The sequence below is a fragment of the Mauremys mutica genome, chromosome 19, assembly GCF_020497125.1.
Source record: "Mauremys mutica isolate MM-2020 ecotype Southern chromosome 19, ASM2049712v1, whole genome shotgun sequence".
Classification (NCBI taxonomy): domain Eukaryota; kingdom Metazoa; phylum Chordata; order Testudines; family Geoemydidae; genus Mauremys; species Mauremys mutica.
The window spans coordinates 25,960,816-25,984,107 of record NC_059090.1 but is presented as its reverse complement, the minus strand read 5'-3'; the positions used below and the strand labels follow the sequence as shown (position 1 = coordinate 25,984,107).

Genomic DNA, 23,292 nt, shown 5'->3' with positions numbered 1-23,292 from the left:
AAGTCCAGGACCCAGCAACGGGTAAGACCAGTACTGCTGCAGAGAGGAAAACCCAGTGTCCAGCTCACCCCTTGAGGCAGCAGTATCACCCTGCCCCCACATGGGTCACAACTCCCCCCCCAACCACCATCCTGGGCTCACTGATGCTGTACAGCTAATTTCCAGAGGTGACTAGGCCCTGTCCCTTCAGTGGTTCCCTAGTTACAAGCCCTGAGGCTATGGCTCCGTGCTCCACCGTTGTGTGACTGGAGGCGGGGGGGAGAGGGGAGGAGAAGGGGTGAAGCTGGTCTCGGGAAGTGATAGGACAGGCTGTTGCTTTGTATGCTCACCTGTGCTCAGCTGCACCCTCTCCCTGCCTGCCTCCCACCTGGCTGGGCACAGAGCACTCTGGCTTCCTAGTTTCTCCAGCTGATCCTGTTGCCCAGCACTGGGCCCTCCCAGCCCCACCTGCCCAAGGCATTTGTCCACATGGTGTCTGGAAGATCAGAGCCCCCACAGGCAGGGGAGCAAGTTCACTGGCTGCAGCACCTGCCATCTCCTGAGCAGGAGCCCCACTGCCATCCCGCTGCCCAGCCAGCCCCAGGGCCCCTCCTTACCGAGCTCCCCTCACAGCTGAGTGTCCCAAGCCAGCACCCCACTGCCCTTCCCCCTCTCCCTCCAATACCCCCCCACTGCCCCCTGTGGAGGGCTCAGGGCAGCACCGTTCAGTCTCTGCCTGGCCACGGGCTGCAGCTGCTGCCCACCCTAGCCAGGCAGCCCCTGCTTGCAGGGCAGGTGTGGCCCTGCCTCTCCCGTACTGGTGGCAGCAGGTGGGTGGCAGCCCCGGGCAGCCCCCTCTCAGACAGGGCTGGCTCTGTCCCCTGCAGGCAGGATCCCCCCAGCACCTGCAGAGCAGGCCAGGGCTCCAGCCCTGTGATGCGTGTGTGTCTAGCCCAAGCGACCATGGCTGTAGACTGTTACCAACCCACAACCACAGTAACAATCTAAAGCCACGGTTGCCCTGGAGACATGGGGGCGTGGGCAGAAGTTGGTACCATGGTGACAGGGATTAGCCAGGCTCAGTCAGTGCAGGAGGAGACAAGGACTCCAGCACCTGCATCACAGCCCAGCAGGATCAACTCTCCCCCTCCCCCCCCCACTTCACAGGAGGGCAGGGAGCACCCAGCTCATCTTCATTTTAACCCTTCACACTCCAGCCAGCTCAGCTGCTCCCCAGGGTGACACCTCTACTCCCCCTGCCCGTTAAATCCCAGTGCTGGGAGCACATGTTCCCTGTGACTTGCTGCTCAGAGATAGGGGAGATGAGTGGAAATAGCATCTCTCACCTCTCCCCTGCCATGGAAGAGCTGGCAGTAAAGCTCCCCTCCCTGGCAGAGGCTGGTGAGCAGGACAGCCTCCCACAGTGGTTGCACTGAGGTGGAGACTCAGTTCTGACAGCCCCCAGCAGGGAGGCTCAGGGCCTGGGAAGTGGAGATGTGGCACTGGCTTGAGGAAGAGCAAAGGCCACCGCAGCTGCCTCTAGTTCTGCACCTGCCCATGTCTGCTCCTTGCACTGGCAGGGGTCAGATATCTCCACCTAGCACCTGCCCTTGCAAGCCCCCGGGCCACAAAGGCCACTCGGATGCACCAGAGACAGTGCAACGTATCTAGGTTGTACAGTGCCACTGACCTCTGCTCACCTTGCATCTGTATTTTTCGATCCACAACAGGTGCTGGGCTGCGAGTACACAAGGTGCCAGTGTTCTCACACAGGGGCACCAGCAAAACCGTGCACGGTGGGGGAACCCGGGCCTGGAAGAGCAGGAGTGGAGGGAGACCCTGCTTCACAAGGCCTGCCCTTGTTCCAGGCTCACCAACCTCATCTGCCCTTCTCACTCCCTGCTGCTAAATTCTTGTGTGACTGGGCAGGAGCGTGACCATCCTACTGCTGGATTCAGGTTCCGCCTCTGCATGTGCTTTCCAGGTCCATGCCCTATGGGGTTGCAGATGGTTTTATTCTGCTCCCCTCCCCTTGTGGGGCTGCAGAACGGTATGAGCCATGCACGTCCGCACCAGAGCTGGGCACAGGAAGAGACCCGAGGGCCCAGAAGAGAAAGTCCCAGTTCAGAGTGTGTCACAAGTGCAGGACAACAGGGCTGGGCTGCTCCTTTCCACACCTGAGGACAAGGGGAAGAAGAGAGATCAGCATCAACCCAAGGCATGTTGTATACATAACAGGAAGGGGGAACCCCACCCACCCCACACCTGCTCCCCAAACCAGCCTGCTCAGGGGCAGCAACACCCATGTGTAAGATCATCTTCCATAGTGCTGACCCCTCCCTCGTATCCCAGAGCCTGCAGGGAAATGCATCCAGCCCTTGGCAGTAAGGAGCCAGGCTGGGCGACGTGAGGAACAACCCCAAGTCAGCTGCACCCAGAAGAAAGCTGCTGCTGAGTCAGGTAGCTCACAGCAGTCAGCCAGGGCGCAGTGCGTGCAGAGCCAGCATCTCCTCCAGGCTGGGGCTGGGGAGTTCCTAGGCCAGGACTTTCCCTTGTAAGTGAACTGATGGGCTCCCTCTTTCCCACCCCATTCCACATCTCCTCTGGCTAATGCCTGGTCACTGCCTGCTGCAGGGCTCAGGCTGGAGTGGCGAAGGGGAAAAAATGCAGCTGGGCTTTGTAGACTCCCTCTTGCTACCCCCCTTTAACAAAACATGCTCAGCACCCCGGGCCCTCAGGAACCCTGGTGATGAGCACACTACACCCACCACCACAGGACAGACCCTGGGCCCTGTCCAGCAGCCTTGCTCTGCCTGCCCTGGGCACGGAGCTGGGTTTGCATACAGCCACAGCAAGCTGGTGGCCATTGTGGGAACCCCACCAAGGGGGCACAGAGAAGAAGGAGCTGCTAAAGGCTGAGAAATGTGCACAGCAATACAAGTTCCTGGGAATCCAGGGCAGGCGGGGGGGCAGATTCCTCCCCCTCCCCCCCAAACCTACCTGCTTAGCCTGGGCTTCACGGAGGTTTCTCCCGCGGCAGAGATGCAGCTGGGGGAGTTTCTGCCAAGATGGGACGTGTCTGGATTTTGACCTTGTGAGGTTTTGCTGATGTACAAGTACTTGCTGTGCTGAGCTCTCTGCAGGGGCAGCGATCCCACTGACATGCCTCAGTGGTACTGCCATTAACATGCTTCACTCCATTAGCTTCAGCTACAGGAAGAGCTTTGTACACTCAAAACCAAACACAAATGAAGCTGGGCAGCCAGACACAGTCCCTGGGTGACAGGGACCCTGCCCATAGTACCCATCATCAAATGTCAGTATCCCAGCATCTGGAACATGGCCCCTGCTTGGGCAGCCAGCATCTGCATGCACCAAGAAGCCTCCCCACCCTTGTTCTGCCCCGTCCCCATCCCACCAGCCTCTCCTCATTCAAATTCTGCCTAAAGACTCATGGCTGATAGAGCGTGTTTAACACGAGTTACCCTGTTACACGGGACCCAGGCAGGCATGTTGCATGTGTCTGATCATCTTCAACATTTCACCAAGGGGGCGGGGTTTCATGTGTGGTCCTCAGAAGTGAAGAACCAGCTGATCATGGCGGCTGCTGCGAGAGGTTTGTACACTTTTTAAGAGATGTGAAATGTGGACTATTGTGTGTCATGGGGGGCTTGTGCGTCAGGTGGGGCTGCTCCCATTGGCCCAGAGGGGGGTGGTGCACCCCAGCACAGTGTGTTCCAGAACTGTTGGAAGTGATGCTTATCACCTATGGGGGGGCAGGTCTCAACTAACGCACAAGAGTGAGACCCACCCCCCATCTCAGCCCAGCCCTGCGTTTACAGTCTAGAACAGGGGCAGCCTGAAGAAAGACGGACTAGGGGACCCTCAGGCTGAGCTGAAGTTAGTGAAATGCCTGGATTGTGAAGGGACAAGTCTTGGGCTGTGTAAGAGGAGAGGAAAGGGCCCGAGCTGTTCTCCATTAGTGAAGCCCTCTGCCCAATGCCAGTGTTTTACGGAAGCAGGTCCCAGCTCTCTGGACTGGAGACTTGTGGAGAGGACTAACCACAGGGGGAGAAATACCTTGTTAGACTGGACCAGAACTTGGTCCTAAATAAAGTGCAGTCTAGCGCCCTTACTTCTCTCATCTTGGCTTTCCAGCCCTTTCACCTGCACCTACTTGGGCTCAGATCAAGCTCAGTTAAACGAATGTCTGTTTGGTTTTACTATTGACAGGACAAAGCGACTTGTGCTCAAGAGTTTGGTGAACAGAGGCCAGGCTGGTGCCCTGGGCGCACTGCTAGCACAGGCAGCAGTTGGTTGCATTGCAGGTGTCCAGAAGACCTGGGGCTGGGCACTTGTGTTTAACCAGAGGTGTGTGCTAATTTCTAGCCTGCGGGGGAGGAAGTAGGGGGGCTTGCTGAGCACAGAGCAGAGCACTTCTGTTGCCAGCAGGTTTGGGAGGCTTCCCATGGTGGGCACAGACAAGGCTCTCACATTGTAAGCAGGTGGTAGCGATTCATGCTGGACACCTCGGGTAACCCCAGAAGCATCACAGTGGGTAATCAGCAGGATCTGCACCCGGTTTATTAGCTAAGCAAAGTTCACGCTCAAGACACTTACAAGCTAAATTAAAATACACACCCTCAGGGTCTAGAATAATAAGGCTGGAAACAAAGAAAAAAGGTCCCACTGGGTTCCCCCCTCTGTAATTTGAGTGAGAGGAACTGAACAAAAAGCCATGGGAAATGAGCAAGCAAGAAACATTCCAAACCAGCCAAGCTGGAGTCTGGGCACTGCAGGGGAAAGTGTCAAGGAAATTAGGGAGGGTGGCCAACTCCCTTGGGTAGGCAGGAGGATGGGGAGAGCACAGATTTCAGGGGGACACTCAAGCTAAGGGGAGACAGCCCAGCCCAGTTCTCATTCAAGTGGCCATAGGATTAGAGAGATGGCCTGACTGGAGTTTGTGACACTGGAAAAGGAACTTGAACACCAGAGGTGGCTGGAGGAGGAAGCAGCAGGTGCAGAGGGACAGGCGGTGGAGGAAGCCACTCGCTGAAGACTTGGAGTTGGGAGACCCAAAGTGCAGAGAGAGGGAGCAGGTGCTCAGAGTGCTGCATTACTAAATAAAAGCCCTTCTCCCCTGCATAAGCATCCCTAGTGAGCCCCCGCAGTGACCAGTACACCCCAGCTTCAGGCATTGGGACTGCCTGGTGGAATTCCTGACCAGCTTTGAGAGGAGATGCAGAATGCACCAGCTTCCTATCACGCAGGAAGGGAACATCTGGCAAAGCCTGACCTGTGTTTAACTCTATGGCCTGGGGGTAGGCGGAGCTCTAGGGTCCATTCCAGGAAACAGGGCTGACAAGTTTTCAAGTCACCCCTGAGGTATCTCACCTGGAATCAGAAACCTCTGAGAGCCAAGCTAAGCCTCGGGAGCAGGTTTATAGCTGGGGTTGTGTCAGACTGGACGAGGGGTAAAGGGCAGAGGGTTAGGAGACGCCAGTAGGGCTCTCTGCCCAAGAGATGCCCTTCGATGCCTGCAGTGAAGTAAGGGCTGTGGTGTGGGATAAAGCCCCAGAGCTGTAGAAGATGCAGCCAAGGTACATGTGCAAGTGGGGCTGGTTCAGCTCAGCGTGAGCCTGGGCAGCAGATTCGGGAGGATTCCCCTGGTGGGCCCAGACAAAGCTCTCACACTGCAGGCAGGTGGCAGCGATTCACCTCGAGTAGCCCCAGAAGGGAAAGACACCGCACCACCATGGCAGAGACCTGCCGTTACCGTGGTACAAGTATTTCCAGATAAGAAAGGGAGTGAAATCCTGGCTCCATTGAATTCGGACAAGTCACCACTTTAAAAAGTGGAAGTCAAATCCTAGTGAGGCAAATAGAAAGGAGCACAAACACTGCCAACTTAAATGCAAGAGTGTAATAAGAAAAGCCAAAGAGGAGTTTGAAGAACAGCTAGCCAAAAACTCCAAAGGTAATAAAATGTTTTTTAAGTACATCAGAAGCAGGAAGCCTGCTAAACAACCAGTGGGGCCCCTTGATGATCAAAATACAAAAGGAGCGCTTAAAGACGATAAAGTCATTGCGGAGAAACTAAATGGATTCTTTGCTTCAGTCTTCACGGCTGAGGATGTTAGGGAGATTCCCAAACCTGAGCTGGCTTTTGTAGGTGACAAATCTGAGGAACTGTCACAGATTGAAGTGTCACTAGAGGAGGTTTTGGAATTAATTGATAAACTCAACATTAACAAGTCACCGGGACCAGATGGCATTCACCCAAGAGTTCTGAAAGAACTCAAATGTGAAGTTGCGGAACTATTAACTAAGGTTTGTAACCTGTCCTTTAAATCGGCTTCGGTACCCAATGACTGGAAGTTAGCTAATATAACACCAATATTTAAAAAGGGCTCTAGGGGTGATCCCGGCAATTACAGACCGGTAAGTCTAAAGTCGGTACCGGGCAAATTAGTTGAAACAATAGTAAAGAATAAAATTGTCAGACACATAGATAAACAAACTCTTGAGCAATAGTCAACATGGTTTCTGTAAAGGGAAATCGTGTCTTACTAATCTATTAGAATTCTTTGAAGGGGTCAACAAACGTGGACAAGGGAGATCCGGTGGACATAGTGTACTTGGATTTCCAGAAAGCCTTTGACAAGGTCCCTCACCAAAGGCTCTTACGTAAATTAAGCTGTCATGGGATAAAAGGGAAGGTCCTTTCATGGATTGAGAACTGGTTAAAGGACAGGGAACAAAGGGTAGGAATTAATGGTAAATTCTCAGAATGGAGAGGTGTAACTAGTGGTGTTCCCCAAGGGTCAGTCCTCAGACCAATCCTATTCAATTTATTCATAAATGATCTGGAGAAAGGGGTAAACAGTGAGGTGGCCAAGTTTGCAGATGATACTAAACTTCTCAAGATAGTTAAGACCAAAGCAGATTGTGAAGAACTTCAAAAAGATCTCACAAAACTAAGTGATTGGGCAACAAAATGGCAAATGAAATTTAATGTGGATAAATGTAAAGTAATGCACATTGGAAAAAATAACCCCAACTATACATACAACATGATGGGGGCTAACTTAGCTACAATGAGTCAGGAAAAAGATCTTGGCGTCATCGTGGATAGTTCTCTGAAGATGTCCACGCAGTGTGCAGAGGCGGTCAAAAAAGCAAATAGGATGTTAGGAATCATTAAAAAGGGGATAGAGAATAAGACTGAGAATATATTATTACCCTTATATAAATCCATGGTACGCCCACATCTCGAATACTGTGTACAGATGTGGTCTCCTCACCTCAAAAAAAGATATTCTAGCACTAGAAAAGGTTCAGAAATGGGCAACTAAAATGATTAGGGGTTTAGAGAGGGTCCCATACGAGGAAACATTAAAGAGGCTAGGACTCTTCAGCTTGGAAAAGAGAAGACTAAGCCCTGGTCTACACTAAGGTCGGGGGTCGAACTAGGGTACGCGAATTCAGCTACGTGAATAACGTAGCTGAATTCGAACTACCCTAGTTCGACTTACTTACCCGTCCAGACGCCGCGGAAGCGAACTCCGCGGCTCCAAGGTCGACTCCGGCAACACCTCCTGCCGCGGTGGAGTACCGGAGTTCGAACTAGCGCTTCCGGGGTTCGAACTATCGCGTCTAGATCAGACGCGATAGTTCGAACTCCGAGCAGTCGAACTCGCCGCGTCGACCCAGCAGGTAAGTGTAAATGTGGCCTAAGGGGGGACATGATAGAGGTATATAAAATCATGAGTGATGTTGAGAAAGTGGATAAGGAAAAGTTATTTACTTATTCCCATAATACAAGAACTAGGGGTCACCAAATGAAATTAATAGGCAGCAGGTTTAAAACAAATAAAAGGAAGTTCTTCTTCATGCAGCGCACAGTCAACTTGTGGAACTCCTTACCTGAGGAGGTTGTGAAGGCTAGGACTATAACAATGTTTAAAATGGGACTGGATAAATTCATGGTGGCTAAGTCCATAAATGGCTATTAGCTAGGATGGGTAAGAATGGTGTCCCTAGCCTCTGTTCATCAGAGGATGGAGATGGATGGCAGGAGAGAGATCACTTGATCATTGCCTGTTAGATTCACTCCCTCTGGGGCACCTGGCATTGGCCACTGTCCGTAGACAGATACTGGGCTAGATGGACCTTTGGTCTGACCCGGTACGGCCTCTCTTATGTTCTTATGTACCAGAGAAATCTAGGCACATGCCAGTTAAGCCAACAGTAGCAGAAGCCCAGAGCAGCCTCGACTCCTCAGTGCCCACACGTTCCATGGTTCCTCACGCCCCCGTTTCCACAGCCGGAGGGCCAGCTACTGAAGGGGAAACAGAGGCTCCCAATGGCTTAGGTACCCTGGCTCTGCCAACCAAGAGCCAGCCTCTCCCGGAACTGCAGGAAGGCTCTGCAGAGGCTGGGCCTGGAGAGCTGGGGAGGGAGTGATGAGAGGTAAATGGACCGAGGAGTCGCTGCTCTGAAGTCAGTTCAGCGAGCGGGATGTGGCCAGCTGCGGGGCCGGGCAGACCTTGCAGAAGCGACCTTCCAAACACACTGCGCTTCCCACCCCGGCTACAGCCCAGCACCATGGACAGCTGCCAGGAAGCCCATCTATGGCGAACTGTCACTGGCGCAGCTGCTCTTTGATTGAGGCTCGGTTCAGCCAGCTGCCTCGCCATGGGGACAGGCCTGCCCAGCCCAGCCCCTCCCCAGACAGGCACGAAGGCCGGGCCAGACGTGCCCGTTGGAATGGCCTTCTCAGGCAGGGTGGATTATTAGAAGGCCAATAGATGTAGGACCAGAGTGTAAGTCAAGCCAAAGCTCCCCGAACTCCTCCACACCCCCCACCCTCAGCAAGGGGAACTTGCACAGCTGATGGTCTTGGCCTCCTAGTCCCTCTGGAGCCAAACCCCAGGTTTCAGTTTGGTAACTGCCTGCAGTTCACACAGCACAGAACCAGCCACCCCCACGAAGGCTGCAGCCACAGAGAGAGCAAGCAGGCCTCCCAATCCACTCCATGGCCCGCCACTGCCCAGCAGCAGCCAGGACGCCACAGAATCTGTCACTAGTCTGGCTAGTGCTGGGTTGAGACCAGGCCATAGGGCAGGGCTTGTCAGCCTAGTAGGCCCCTGGACTCGGACCTCCAGCTTCCACCAGAACTGATTTAAGTTCCAGGAGCCCTACACGATCCCCCTGCTCTTTCCCCATCAGATGGAAAACAAACAAGGACAGGCGCTCTGAGGGCATCACTGATGCTGCAGGCAAAGAGGCAGGGAAGAAATTCCCAATGCAAACATGGGCAAGTTCCCTAGCAGCTATTTATAGCACCTCCTGCCAGTGGGGATACGACGGAGTAGCTGAGAGCCCCTGCCCCTCACTCCAAGTATTTCTTGCCAGAGCTCCCACCCTGGCCTGGTGTGTCTCTACATGGTTGATGGAGAGATGGATGAGCAGCAGACCCCTGCCTGCAGCCCTTGGTTGCCTCTACTGCTTTAACCCGTGTCTCCCAGCCCTGGCACTCCTGTATGGCTGGGCTGGTTCTGGCTGCTCGGCGGCTCTGGGTGCAGGCGCTGTAGCTGTCATGCTTCAGTAGCCATGACTGTAGACTGTTACTGTTTCTTTAACACTATTTAGCAGTAATCAGTCTAGAGCCAAGGTGCCGACGCGCTGACTTGGGATCTTCTCACCAGTGTCTCCACAAGTGGCTCTTCACAGGCATGGGGATGGCAGTGGCATGGAGCTAAGGGTGATTTATGCCAACTAGTCCTCCTGGATGGGTAGGGATGACACATGGGAGCTTTGTCTCTCCTACAGAGAAGGAATCAGGGAGCCTGTCAAAGGATATTTCTGTTGTGAAGCCAATGGCAGGTCTGGGAGTTCCAGGGCTGAGCCGTAGGCGCCAGCTCCTACAAATGCTTAGGGTGCTGGCCAATTAAGAGCGGCCACACTGGGTCAGACCAATGGCCCATGTAGTCCAGTGTCCCGTCTTCCAAGAGTGGCCAGTGCCAGGTGCTTCAGAGGGAATGAACAGAACAAGGCAATTATGAGTGATCCATCCCCTGCCATCTAATCCTGGCTTCTGGCAGTCAGAGATTTAGGGACACAGAGTATGGGGTTGTGTCCCTGACCATCTTGGGGATGGCCATTAATGGATCTATCCTCCATAAACTTATCTAGTTCTTTTTTGAACCAGTTTTGCTTTTGGCTGTCACAACATCCCCTAGCAACAAGTTCCACAGGTTGACTGTGTGGTGTGAAGAAACACAAGGAAGTACTTGTTTTAAACCTGCTGCCTATTAATTTAATTGGGTTCTTGTATTACCTAAAGGGGTAAATAACACTTCTTCATTCACTTTTTCCACACCAGTCAGGATTTTGTAGATTTCTGTCATATCCCACCCACCCCTTTGAAAATGACGACTAAGATGTACAGTCCTAGTCTTTGTAATTTCTCCTCATATGGAAGATGTTCCATATCCCTAATCACTTTTGTTGCCCATCTGTGCTTTTTCTCATTTAAAAAAATTAGAATTGGACCAGGACTGGACACAGTATCAAGGTGTGAGTATGTCATGTATTTACATTGTGGCATTAATATTTTTTGTCTTATTATCTACCCCTTTCCTAATGGTTCCTAACATTCTGTTACTGTGCAGCTGCAGTCAAAGCTGAGTGGATGTTTTCAGATAATTATTCATGATGCCAAGATCTCTTTCTTAACAGCTAAATTAGACCCCATCATTTGGTTTGTATCGCTACGATTAATTTTTCCAATATGCATTACTCTGCACTTATCAACACTGAATTTCATCTGCCATTTTGACACCCAGTTTTGTGAGATCCCTTTGTAGCTCTTCACACTCTGCTTTGGACTTAACAATCTTGAATAATTTTGTATCATCTGCCAATTTTGCCACCTCACTGTTTACCCCCCAAATCATTTATGAATATGTTGAACAGCGCTGGTCCCAGTACAAATCCGTGGGAGACTCCACCATTTACATCTCCATTGGGAAACTTGTCTAGTCCTACCCTTGGTTTCCTGTCTTTTAACCAGTTACTGATCCATGAGAGGACCTTCCCTCTTGTCCCATGACTGCTCACTTTGCTTAAGAAACTTTGGTGAGGGGCCTTGTCAAAGGATTTTGACAAGTCCAAATACACTGGATCCCCTTCTCCACATGCTCATTGACCCCCTCAGAGAATTCTAATAGATTGGTGAGCCATGATTTCCCTTTACAAAAGCCATATTGACTCAACATTTTTAGAAGGCTCCAGAGGTGATGCCAGGAATTACAGCCTAGCGAGCCTAACTTCAGTAGCAGGGAAACTGGTTGAAACTGGGGACCAGCACTGCTGAGATGGGGGAGGGGCTCTTCCTGTTTCTGCCTCTCAAGGGCTGTACTGATGTCTGCTTCAAGACACCTGAAACCTCTGTGGAGAGAGACAGGCCTGGGGAGTGGATGGGACTTTGGGGGCAGAATGCTCTGGAGGAACGAAATCAAACTACTGAAAGACAAGGTGGCTGAAAGACAGGACAGAAAGGCCTGGCTGCTCCCCCGAGACAGTCACTGCCTGCGGAGTGGAGAAGAGCTTCCCATAGATCCAGCCTGGGGGAGGGGAGTGTATCTCACAGCACATGCTGGGCAGGTGAGGGCACCTGGGGGTGGCAGCCAGCAGGCCAGTGCCTGATGTCACTGGCTAGTTATGCCTGTTTGAGGTCACTCCGAGCACCCAGGGACTGTGAAAACAAGTTAGCACAGTGCTGGAGGCTGCTGAGAGACTGTCCTCTGTTCCCAGCTGGAAGCAGCCCAGCCCCCCATGCTCAGCATTGCCCCAGGACACCCATGCCCCCAAGCTGTGCCTGACAGCTGGCATGGGGAAGCCAGACGTCTCTGCACAGGCATCCCTGGGACCTGCAGCCATTTCCATTCCATTCTGTTCAGGTTCTCACCAATGTCTGAGCACGAATGGGCTTCAGTGGCCAGCAAGGTCAGGAGTGAGCAGCTGGTTCCCACCTCCAGGCTTTTTGCCCATTTTCTGCCTTGGAAAGTAGCTGCTTGGACTCTATTTGCTCATAATAGCCTGTGCCAGCCCAGGCCCCTCCTGGACGTTTTTTGGGGCACTTCCCCACCCACACACAGTTTCTGCCCATTCTCCGTAGGCACTGGTGGGCTGGTCCTTCTCCCCTTGTAGTGCCTGGCCCTTTACATCAGAATGGCCACACTGGGCCAGACCAAAGGCCCATCTAGCCCAGTATCCGGTCTTTGGACAGTGGCCAATCCCAGGTGCCCCAGAGGGAATGAACAGAACAGGGAATCATCAATTGATCCATCCCCTGTCGCCCATTCCCAGCTTCTGGTAACAGAGGCTAGGGACACCATCCCTGCCCATCCTGGCTAATAGCCATTGATGGACCTATCCTCCATGAACTGATCTAGTTCTTTTTCGAGCCCTGTTATGGTCTTGGCCTTCACAACGTCCCCAGGCAAGGAGTTCCACAGGTTGACTGTGTGTTGTGTGAAGAAATACTTCTGTTTGTTTTAAGCCTGCTGCCTATTTACCTTGGACTATGCCTTCAGCTAGGGCTCCCTGTACATTGAGGCTTTATTCTGAACTGGGGGTTCATTATCTCTTGTTGACGCTAGATCAAATGGCCTCCAGTTCATGACAAAGGTACATTTCCTAACCGCAGCTTTGGGGCACGAGGGACAAGCCTGGCTCGCTGGCACTGGCAGTGCTAAGGGATTCTGCATGGCCGGTGACAGGGTCGGGCAAACAGAGCTTGACCCCGAGAAGGGGAACTTTCACCCTCCCTCCCCATCCCCTGCCCTGAGTGCGCAGCCCAGATCTCTGGTGAAACGGGGGCTGTGGAAGGGGAGGGCTCAGGGCCCGTTGGGGATTCCTAAGAGGAAAGAAATTGATGGTTAAGATAAATCACTTGGGACAGCTGGTTCCACTGGTCCTCCCCCAGGAGCCAAGTTCCAGGTTATCATTGGGCCTTCACCCCGCACCCCCCCCCATTGTGCCGTGTGCTCCAGACACAGGAGGGGCTCAGTCACAGGTCAGGCTACAAGAGGGCAGAGGGAGGAACAGGACCCTGTGGTGACAGGTCAGGAACATCACAACTTGGGTGGTCTGAAGTACATGACCCGTCAGTTTGTATCAAATCACAGTCCCCACCTGGCTCTTTGACATCCCCTTCCCTGCTTCCAAGGCACTTTCACATTTAAAAAACAAAACACATTCCTAAACCCTCTCTTCAGACCTTCAGAAACACCCCAAGCTCATCAGAAGCTCCCAGTGCAGGACCCACCAACTCAAAGCAGCACCAGACCCTGCCAGAAGAACAGATGCAAAACCTGCAAACACCTCCCTCCCCCCACAATACACCTTTCAAGATCCCTGGGTCCTACACATGCCTATCACAAATGTGGTGGACCTCAGCCTGTGCACTAAATGCCCCAATGAAACTATGTGGGTGAAACCAGACAATCGCTCAAGAGCAGCAGAGTGAACTCACACAGAAAAATGCTAAAAGAAAAAATACCCTAGCACCTACAAAGTGATCACTCGATATCTGACCTCCCAGTCCTCATCCTCAAAGGGAACCAGCACAACGCCCTCAAAAGATGAGCCTGGGAGCTTAAATTAATAACTTTGATAGACACTCCAAAAATCAGGGTCTTAAGACACTATGACTTATTACAACAATCTGTGACCCACTAACCCCTTTTTTGGTCCTATGACTGCTGATGCATCAACAGGCCCACTTCACCGTGAATAGCCCCTTTAAATGAGTTCAGCATAAGTAGTTAACCTGCTCCACCTTCTATTCAGCTGTGACACTATGTACCTTTCCCAACCCTGAGGAGCTCTGCATTCCTGGAAAGCTGGTCTCTATGGCACCAACATGCCAAACAGGAATACTGCAGTCCATTCTAGGCACCTCAGTACCAGTCTACCAGACACACTTTGGTGACCTAGAAGGGGTTCAAGATAAGCAGCCAAATGACTGGGGAGCCAGAGAGCACCTTCAGAAGAAACTGGAGAAGAATTAAATAGTTTCTCCTGCCCCACCCTACTCTTCATGTCAGTCAATGGCACAGCCTAGGCTCCTTGGAATGCTGGGGTCTCTTTCCAGGGTGCAGTCCAGGCCAGTGAGGGGCTGCACCACCACCTGCCCTGCACCTTTGGGTGCCTCACAGCACTTCACTGCTGTAGTTCCCACCATGGGCCTCTCAAACAGCCACCAGCGTGCAGGTCACACCCTGAGTGTCGGTGTCTAGCCACAGCCTGGACCCAGCAGCCTGTCTGCAAACACCAGCCACACACTGGCTTCCACCAGCCTCAGTTATTACTTGCAGGGTGACCCCAGCACACTCCCAGTGCCAATTTCCACCGCACCCCCCACCCCAAACATGCGTTCCACACTGTCCAGCCCTCTCCTGGACAGTTCATGTATTACAGGTCTGTTGCCCCTGTCAAGGGTCAATATGTATCAGCCTATGACTGGAACTGGAGTTACCCAAACAGTTCAGTTTAAACACAGCACTGGACTAGTTTTTATTAAAAAACAAACTAAATTTAAACACGAAGATTTTAAGGGCGCACAAGGACAAGGCATTAGAGTCAGAAACGGTTGCAGGAGAAAAAGGTAAAATGCTTTCTAGTAGCTAAAGCTTAAAACTAGACTTGGTTCAAGGTAAAACCCTCACCACATGTTCCCAGCGACAGAGCTGACCACATTTCCATGTCAGGATCCCTCTCAAAGTCTAAAGGCCGGTTCCTTTGTTGCCTTAGATGAAAGAGAAAGACAGACCCTGGGGTGCTTTGCCCCTCACTTGCATAGGCCAGTCACCTCTAGAAAAAGTTCCTTCCTGCTGGGAAGAAATGGAGTCTAAAGTGCAGATTGATCAGTTCCAGCCCTCCTCAGTTGCCAAGGAACGGCCACTTGACCAGTGATGGCCGATCAACTTCAATGACACCTGGTTGGAGGCATCAGCTTGTCCTTTGCCTTTGAGAAAACAGGTTTACCTTCTTCCCAGACTTGTCGGGTAACCACACCTCAGTCATAACAGTAGCTTATGTTCATAACTTTACATAGGATATTATTGGCCAGTGAGTAATAAGTTTTCAAATACATCACAAGGCCTATTGTGAACAAAGACTGTTACACTAGGGTGTGAATACAGGGGTGCATTCTGTCACAGCTGGGCCTGTGTTTCTGCCAGCAAATTCCAGCACAATTCTGGGTACTGATAATAAACCAGAGCTCAACTATGCAATAGCCAAGAAGCACTGGGGGGTGGGGGAAAGACATGACACATGATCCACCTATGAATGTTTGAAAGATGCAATCCCTAGAGCAGTGGTTCCCAAACTTTAACTACCTGTGAACCCCTTTCACTAAAGGGTCAAGTCCTGCGAACCTCCTCCTAAAAAATGAATATTTCCAGGGATTTTCTCCTTTACCTGAGTATAAATTATAAAAGCAGTGAGCTTGGAAATATAAAATTTGTTTTTATGACATGCTTATTACACACTATTAATCATCATTACAGTATTTTTATTACAGTATGAAAACAGCAACTCTTCCAAGATCTCACTTTTGTAGCTTGTATTGCTTTGAATAAGCCTGTTATAAGACAAGGTTTCTATGTTTCATCAAGGAGTATCAGATGTGAAACAGCAGGAAGGTATTTAAGAAGCCAACTCAAAGAGTTCCTCCTACACAGGTATTCAGGTCTTGAGCAGTCCAGGCAAACAACGCACGTTACAACAAAGCTTCAACTTGTTCTTCATAATAATTTAAAACACAACACTAGCTGCCTAATTAATTTAAAAAACAGCAAAAAATATCCACCTCCCTTTCCATTTCTTATAAGGACTCTTGAAGTTTAAATCTCCTCAGTGTGATAGAGATGTTTGCTTTGATCTGCTTAGCTCGTGGAAGTCCAGGGGCTCCAGGCTGCTGGCCCCATGCTGCCCACAGTCCCTAGGGACAGCTCTGTCTGCCATTAGGGAATTTTTTCCTGAGAACCCCCTGTAACATTTTGCAAACCCCCAGGGCCTCACGAACCCCAGTTTGGGAACCATTGCCCTAGAGGGACAGTTAGGGAAATAAAAGCATCAGGGAGCGACTGAGGCCTGGTTTATACTAGGCAATTTGACTGGCATAACTGTCACTGAGGGTATGAAAAATCCACACCCTTGAGCAATGTGTTAAACTGACCTATCTCCTGGCATAGACTGGAGAATTCGCCCCGTGACTTCACCTCCCTGAGAGGCAGCAGGCGATTACCTGCTCCGATGGGAGAACCCCTCCTGTCAGCGCAGTGTCTCCACTGAAGCGGTGCAGCTGCAGTGTTTTAAGTGCAGACAAGACCTAAGAGGAGGACGAATGCAGGCTGAACAACACACAAGGCATAATGAGATGGTGGAACTCAATGCCACAGATCCTGTTGAGGCCAAGGACAGGTAAGCATACCCAGTGTTATAACATTAAATGCTAACCGAAAGGGAAGGATATAAAATCTCCTACTTCAGGGCTTCATCCACTCCACACTGCAGAGAGCCATGGCTGGCCTGGGTCCGCTGCCTTAGCTTTGAGTTGCAGGGCTATGAAATTGCCGTGTTGGCACTCGGCGCCTGGGCTCCAGCCTCCGAGACCCCAAAATGGGGGAGGACCCCAGAGCTGGGGCTCCAGCATGAACCCAAACATCTACGTTGCAATTTCATAACCCCGCAGCCCAATCCTGAGCCCGTCAGCTGACCCAGACTCAGAGACTTGGTGCCATGGGTGGGTGCCAAGAGACCAGGGCCAGACCTATGTGAGGGGTGGTTTACACCACATCTCTGCTGCTAGGTTCTTCCCCTTTGGCCTCTGGTGCTTCCACAGGCAGAGGCAGGAGTTGGGGCTAGACGGATCTTGGCCATGACACAGCCTGGCAGTTCCTGTGTTCTTAGATCAGGTGATTCCATGCAGAGTACTGCACTTGGGAAGGAAAGCATGATCAGCTACACGTTTACAAGCTGGGAAAGGACTGCAGAGAAGGATGTGGGGTTATAGCGGAGCAAGCTAAACAGGAGTCAAGGGTGTAACACTTAAAAACCGCACCCATTGTGGGTTGTGCTGTATTAACACAAGGGCTGGAACCAAACACAGTAATTCTAACACTCTACTCAGCTCTGGTGTGGCCGGGGTCCATCCCTGGGCACCGCACTGCAGGAGGGAGGTGGACAAATTGGGGAAAGCACAGAGAAGAGCAACAATGGTTAAAGGTCTAGAAAACAGGAGCTAGGAGGGACGCTTGGAAGAACTGGGTTTGGTCTGGAGGAGACTGACCGGCTGTACGCGTCTTCCCGCAGGTAACCGGGCGGGTTTCTCGGGCGTTAGGAAGAGCTCCCGGGGGTAGTGAAGCTGGGAAGAGGGAGGCTGCAGAATCTCTGTCATTGTCTAAACACCTGTCGCGGGCTAGACCCCGGGTCCTGCCGGCGGCCTCTGCAGGCCCTTCAGCCCTACGGCTCCGGGGGTCACCCCCGGGTGAGGCTGGGGAGCCCGCACCAAGCGACCCCCCCCGGCTTTCCAGCTCCAGGGCGCCCCCCGAACCCGCGGCAGCTCCCGGCCTCCAGGGAAGCGGCTGCGTCACAGGACCGGTGGAAACCCGCCGCCAGCCCTGGGGCTCCGCGCTGCCTGGAGCCGGGGAAGCGAAGCGGCCGCGACGTGCCCCGGCTCCCCGCGCGGGGGGCGATGCGGGAGCCCCGCAGCCGCGCCCGGCTCAGCGCAGGAGCTGGACGCAGCTCACAGGTAGCGGCGGGGCTCGGGCCGGACCCGCAGGACCCCCCCCGGCCGGGCTGCGGCTTCCGCACCGGAGGTCACCAGCGGGCCGGGACCGGGGCCGCCCCCGCCTGTCCCTGGCCCGCGGTCCGAGGCGGGGGCTGCCGCGGAGCCCGGCCCCGCCCGCCCACGCGGCACGTGCCGGGGGAGCCAATGGGCTGCAGCCGGGCCACGTGAGCCCGCGGCGGGCTGAGCTGTCCGGTCCCGGAGCCGCCGGCCGCAGGGTCCGGTCCGGTGCTCCGGACCCGCCAGGCAGCGCGTCTCCCGCCCGCCCGCCGCCCTTACCTGGCAGAGCCGCGTCACTCGCCGCCCGAGCCGCTGCCGCCCGCCGCAGCCCGCGGAGCTTTTATAGGGTCTGGCTCGTAGTAACGGGGATCTCGGCTCATTCATAGAAAAGCATCAACCTACACAATGACGTCAGCGCTACGTCAGCGGGAAAATTTAGGAAACGGGAAGCAGGTGCTATTTATATCGCGGGGGGAGGGGCAGCGGCGGGAGCCGAGCGAGGGGCCCCGGGCCCGGCCGGCGGGTCACTCAGGGGTTAATTAGCAGGTGCCTCCCGGGCAGCGGGAAGCTGCAGGCGGGAGCCGGTCCCCTGGGAAGGCGCAGCCTCGCGGGCGGGGGGCACGTGCCCAGGTTCCCGCCAGGAAGCGGGTCAGGGAAACAGAAGCGTCTGTCCTGCCCCCCCCCATCCCATCCCATCCCGGGCTCCTCCACCCCACAGCCCCCCCATCCCATCCCGGCCCGGGCTCCTCCACCCCACAGCCCCCCCCATCCCATCCCATCCCCGCCCGGGCTCCTCCACCCCACAGCCCCCCCCTTCCCAGCCCGGCCCGGGCTCCTCCACCCCACAGCCCCCCCCATCCCATCCCAGCCCGGGCTCCTCCACCCCACAGCCCCCCCCTTCCCAGCCCGGCCCGGGCTCCTCCACCCCACCGCCCCCCCATCCCATCCCGCCCGGGCTCCTCCACCTCACAGCCCCCCCCATCCCATCCCAGCCTGGGCTCCTCCATCCCAACCCACAGCCCCCTGCTGTCCCAGCCCTACTCCTGCCTGGTCCAGTTGCAACCTCGTTCCTTGCAGGAGACACTGGAGGAAAGTGTGGCACCCAGCTATCCTAATCCCAGTGTCTGCCAGCAGGAGGCACTGTAGGGACTGGGGCAGGAGTGCTGACTTGGGGGGGGGGTCAAGGCTACTCCAGTTCCCCTGCCCCATCTCTCCCAGCACCAGTAGTGCAGGGAGCAGCTCAGCTCTGGCTGGACACGTTCCTGGCTGCTCCAATGCCAGCAGGTGAGGCTAAGGGAGTTTTGCATATTAGTGATTCCTTCACAAGTGGTTTTTGACTGTTGGCTGAAAAGCCTCCCACCAATGGGGCAGCCCATCAGGCTCCTGAGTGATCACTCCATTGCCCACAGCATGAGTCAGCGCCCGCTCCTAGCCCTCCTCTGACTAAGCCATAAGCTGCTCGCTGGGTCTGTGCAGTCTGACTGCAGTGTGCGCTGATAGCATCATGCTTGGCTACTCAACTGCAGCTAGAGAGAAGCCCCAGGCCAGCTGTCTCTGCCTCCCTGCCTCCCTCGCCACCCCCTCCTCCCACTGCCACCTGCTCTGGAGCAGCAGCTTGCTCACTGCTGAGCTGCCAGCACATTTGGAGGTTTAAAGGGACAGGGGCCCAGGTGGGGGGAATGGGCTGCATGTGCCCTGAGCCCGCTGGATCCTTGAGTACATCCCACAGGGCTCGCTTTGATGTGACTAAATTAGGGGCCAGCTAGAGGAAAGACGGGGCAGGGAGCTGCTCCAACTGCCGCCCCATCTCTGCCTTCCTTCAGCCTGTTCACACACACACTGCTGCTAGTCTCAGCCTGCTGCCTGGCCGAGGCGAGAGGAAAGCAGAAGGAACTCATTGTGCACCCTGGCAGCTCAGACGCTTCCTTCCCCCTCCTGCTGACCAGCTTCTCTGCTGCTTATTTCTACTCTGGTCCCCAGCTTCCTCCAGCTCCATCACAGCTCTGCCCACAGCTCCCCTCTTACCTTCTCCCTTGGCCTCCCCAATCCCTCCATCTCAGTCTCACTCCCAGTGCAGGGAACTCAGCGTGTGGGACCAGCTCCATGGGTGGGGGTGGTTGTGCTGAGCGCTCTGGGGCCCAAAGCACAGAACCCAGTGGTGCTGGTCTGCAGTGTCTGAGGCAGACTTTGGTGGAAGCAGCTCAGTGTTCTGTCCTCCACCCATCTCCCGAAACACCATGCAGCAGCCAGCCCACACGGCCTCTCCTGTGTCTCAGTGAAACTCCCTCTCAGGGGAGCCTCTCCTTGCCTCCCATCTCCACTCTGCTCTCCTCCTCCTTGTCCTGGTCTGGAACAGCTTGAAGCTGGAGCATGGATGTGCCTTGTCGTGACTCACCCCCCTTGCCATTAGCCCCCAGATAAGCCCCTGCGTCAGACAGAGGACGACCCTCCCAGCTTTACCTCAGTGACAGCAGTGGGAAGATTATTAGCCTTATTCACATGGCGTGTGAGACTAGGCTGAGGAACCAGGAGACGTGGGTTCTGTTCCTGGCTTTGTCACTGACTCACTGGGCTAGTCGTTTCTCTGTGTCCCCATTTGTAACTAGAGAGTGATCCTGATCCTCCTTGTAACATGCTTTCAGATCCGTGCAGGAGCAGGGCCCAGGCAGGAGGCTGCTCCTGTCATGCGTGGTTCTGAGTGTTGCAAAGGACACCTGTGCTAATGAGTAACTCTTGCTCTGGCAGCAGCACAAGCTGGGATAATAAGACAGAACGAGGCATTTGGCCAGTGCAGCTTGGCTGAGGTGCATTTGCTGAAGGTGGGGCTGGAGCTGCATGTGGACAAGGCTGGCTGCAGAGCAGTGAGATGCTGACAGTTCTTGGGAGGATGGCGGGTTGCTGTTGGCCACTTCAGCTCAGAAGGGTTTTGTGATCTCCTGGGATTCCATCTTCTCCTGCCAACACCCACTGGAGAAGAGAAAACTCTGACTCTCCTGCACAGAGCCTGACCTCACTGTCAGAGGGTGAGCCCCAAAGATACCTGGGGCCTTGAGAAATGGGCCCTGGCTGGAATAAACATGAACTCTGGGGTTGGTTTTTCTGACCCACCTGCTGCTGGTAGGGGGCAGAGGGCACATGCTGTGCTGCACCTCAGGCCAGGCCAGGCGGATGGCAAAGGTGTCTGTGCCACCTCTGTGACTGCTGGATTCTGGGCCTAGCCCCAGTGGCTGCTTGCGATGCCCACGAATAGCCGCCTACCCACAGGCTAATGAGCAGCCCAGAATAGCCAGAGTGCAGTGTCCTCCTCCCACTCTGACGCACCCTTACACATCGGGTGTGGGCCACTAGAGCCCCAGGGAGAGGCTCCACTCCACTGTGTGCAACCCCCCGGAGTGGGGGGACCCCATGTTCAAAGCTGTGACCAGAACTCCAACCCATTCAGGACTTCCTGGAAACAGCCACACCATGTGCTAACCTGAGCTCGCATTGGCGCCAGCGCCGTTCGGGGGGGCACGTGCTCTAGGAGCCAGGGCAGTGGGTGGAGGTAGCTCGGCCGTTTCCAGGGCTGAGGAGGGGGCAGCAAGGGGAACTGAGGCAACAAGCAAAAGAGCATGAAGGGAGCAGGAGGCGAATGGGGCGCAAAGGCCCTGGCCCTGAGGGGTCGGGGGATTTAGGTCCTGGCCTGCTCTGCCCCCAGCCCCCTCCCCCGCCTCCCTCATGCATCTCTTTGCTCTTCTCCTCAAAACTTTCTCCTGGCTGCTGGAGCGCTGAAGTGGCTGTTAAATGCATGTGGGTGGCAAGTCCCATTATCCTGCAGATAAATATAAGAAGGGGGCGAAGCATCGCTGGTCGGGCTGGAGCGAAAGCCCACACAATGCAGCAGTGCAGTTTCCGTTTCCAGGGTGGGGGGAGGGAGGGAGGGAGCTGGGTGCTGACACTGGCCCCACAGCTGCTCCAGGCCCCTCACTCTTTCCCGGGTGTCTGTAGGTGTCAAGCTGAAACCAGCCTGTGCCTAGTGCTGAAGCAGGACCCCTCTGCTGGTGGCAGGGACATGCCGGCCGAGTGACTCCCGGGGTGCCCGTGGCAGCTGGGCTGGCCTAGGCACTCCCCACCAGGCTCCAGCTGCACCCAGCCGTGCCAGGGCCGAGCGAAGGCCACGGGCCCCCGGTCTGCCCCGGCCGGCCATGGCGGGCACCGCTCAGGACACCAGGCCTAGTGGGCTCTGAGCTGGGGGGGGACCGGACCCAGCGGGCTCTGAGCGGGGGGGGGGACCGGACCCAGCGGGATCTGGGGGGGGGGGACCGGACCCAGCGGGCTCTGAGCGGGGGGGGAGACCGGCCCCAGCGGGCTCTGGGGGGGGGGGACCGGACCCAGCGGGCTCTGAGCGGGGGGGGACCGGACCCAGCGGGCTATGGGGGGGGGGGACCGGACCAAGCGGGCTCTGGGGGGGGGACAGCACACACCGGGCTCTGAGCGGGGGGGGAGGACCGGACCCAGCGGGCTCGGGGGGGGGGGGGACGGGACCTAGCGGGCTCTGGGGGGGGGGGGACCGGACCTAGCGGGCTCTGGGGGGGGGGAACGGACCCAGCGGGCTCTGAGCGGGGGGGGGGACCGGACCCAGCGGGCTCTGAGCGGGGGGGGACCGCACCCAGCGGGCTCTGAGCGGGGGGGGACCGGACCCAGCGGGCTCGGGGGGGGGGAACCGGCCGCCTGGGGGGGTCCCGCGGGGGTTTGTTCCCCTTCCCCCCCCCCTCTGTTGGAGGCTCTGACCTCACGCGGGCTCTGGTAAAGCATCACCCTGGTCTCCATGGCAACAGCCGCGTTGTCCCTGGCAGCGGCGGGCGGGCGGGAGCGAACCTGCCCGGCCGGGGGGCGGCTCCAGCCTGAGTCACGCGGGGCGGAGCCGCAGGTGGGCGCGTGTCCGTGGGGCCTGCTGGAGCCGCCCCCGCGGCCAGCGAGGGGCAGTCACCTACCCCCCCAGCCCTGCGGTGCCCCTCACTCCCGACCTGCAGCCCCCTGCTAGCCCAGCCCTGCGGTGACCCTCACTCCCGACCCACAGCCCCTCTGCTAGACTAGCCCTCCCCCCCCCAGCCCTGCGTGACCCTCACTCCCGACCCACAGCCCCTGCTAGCCCAGCCCTGGGCTACAGATGTACACAGCTCTGCTAGTCCCCAGCCATTCCAGCTCCCACCTACCCCTCCCCAGCTCTGCCAATGCGCCTTATATCTGCCATGCAGTCGCTCTCACTGACTCGTAGCCAAACGCTCGTTAGCAGCAGGCGGCGTGGCCCCAAGATTGCAGGAGGCTCTGCTCCTTACCCTTGGTTCTATGTTCTCAGCTGCCCTACAAAATGCTGAACACCGCAAGGCTCCCTGCACAGGATCTGTCTCAGCGTGTGTTCAAGGACACACCCTGCTTCTCTGTCGCTCTATGAGCAGATTACACCC

General features: G+C 55.3%; 1 long non-coding RNA gene across 1 annotated transcript; it reads right to left on the bottom strand.

Annotated features, from left to right (window-relative positions):
• Positions 1 to 982: 982 nt before the first annotated feature.
• LOC123353259 lies at positions 983 to 18,499 on the bottom strand. The gene is made up of 3 exons (XR_006574443.1): positions 18,125 to 18,499; positions 16,235 to 16,387; positions 983 to 2,156 (listed from the first exon to the last, which is right to left on the bottom strand). It is a non-coding gene; the product is annotated as an uncharacterized LOC123353259 (long non-coding RNA).
• Between the last annotated feature and the right edge of the window lie 4,793 nt (positions 18,500 to 23,292).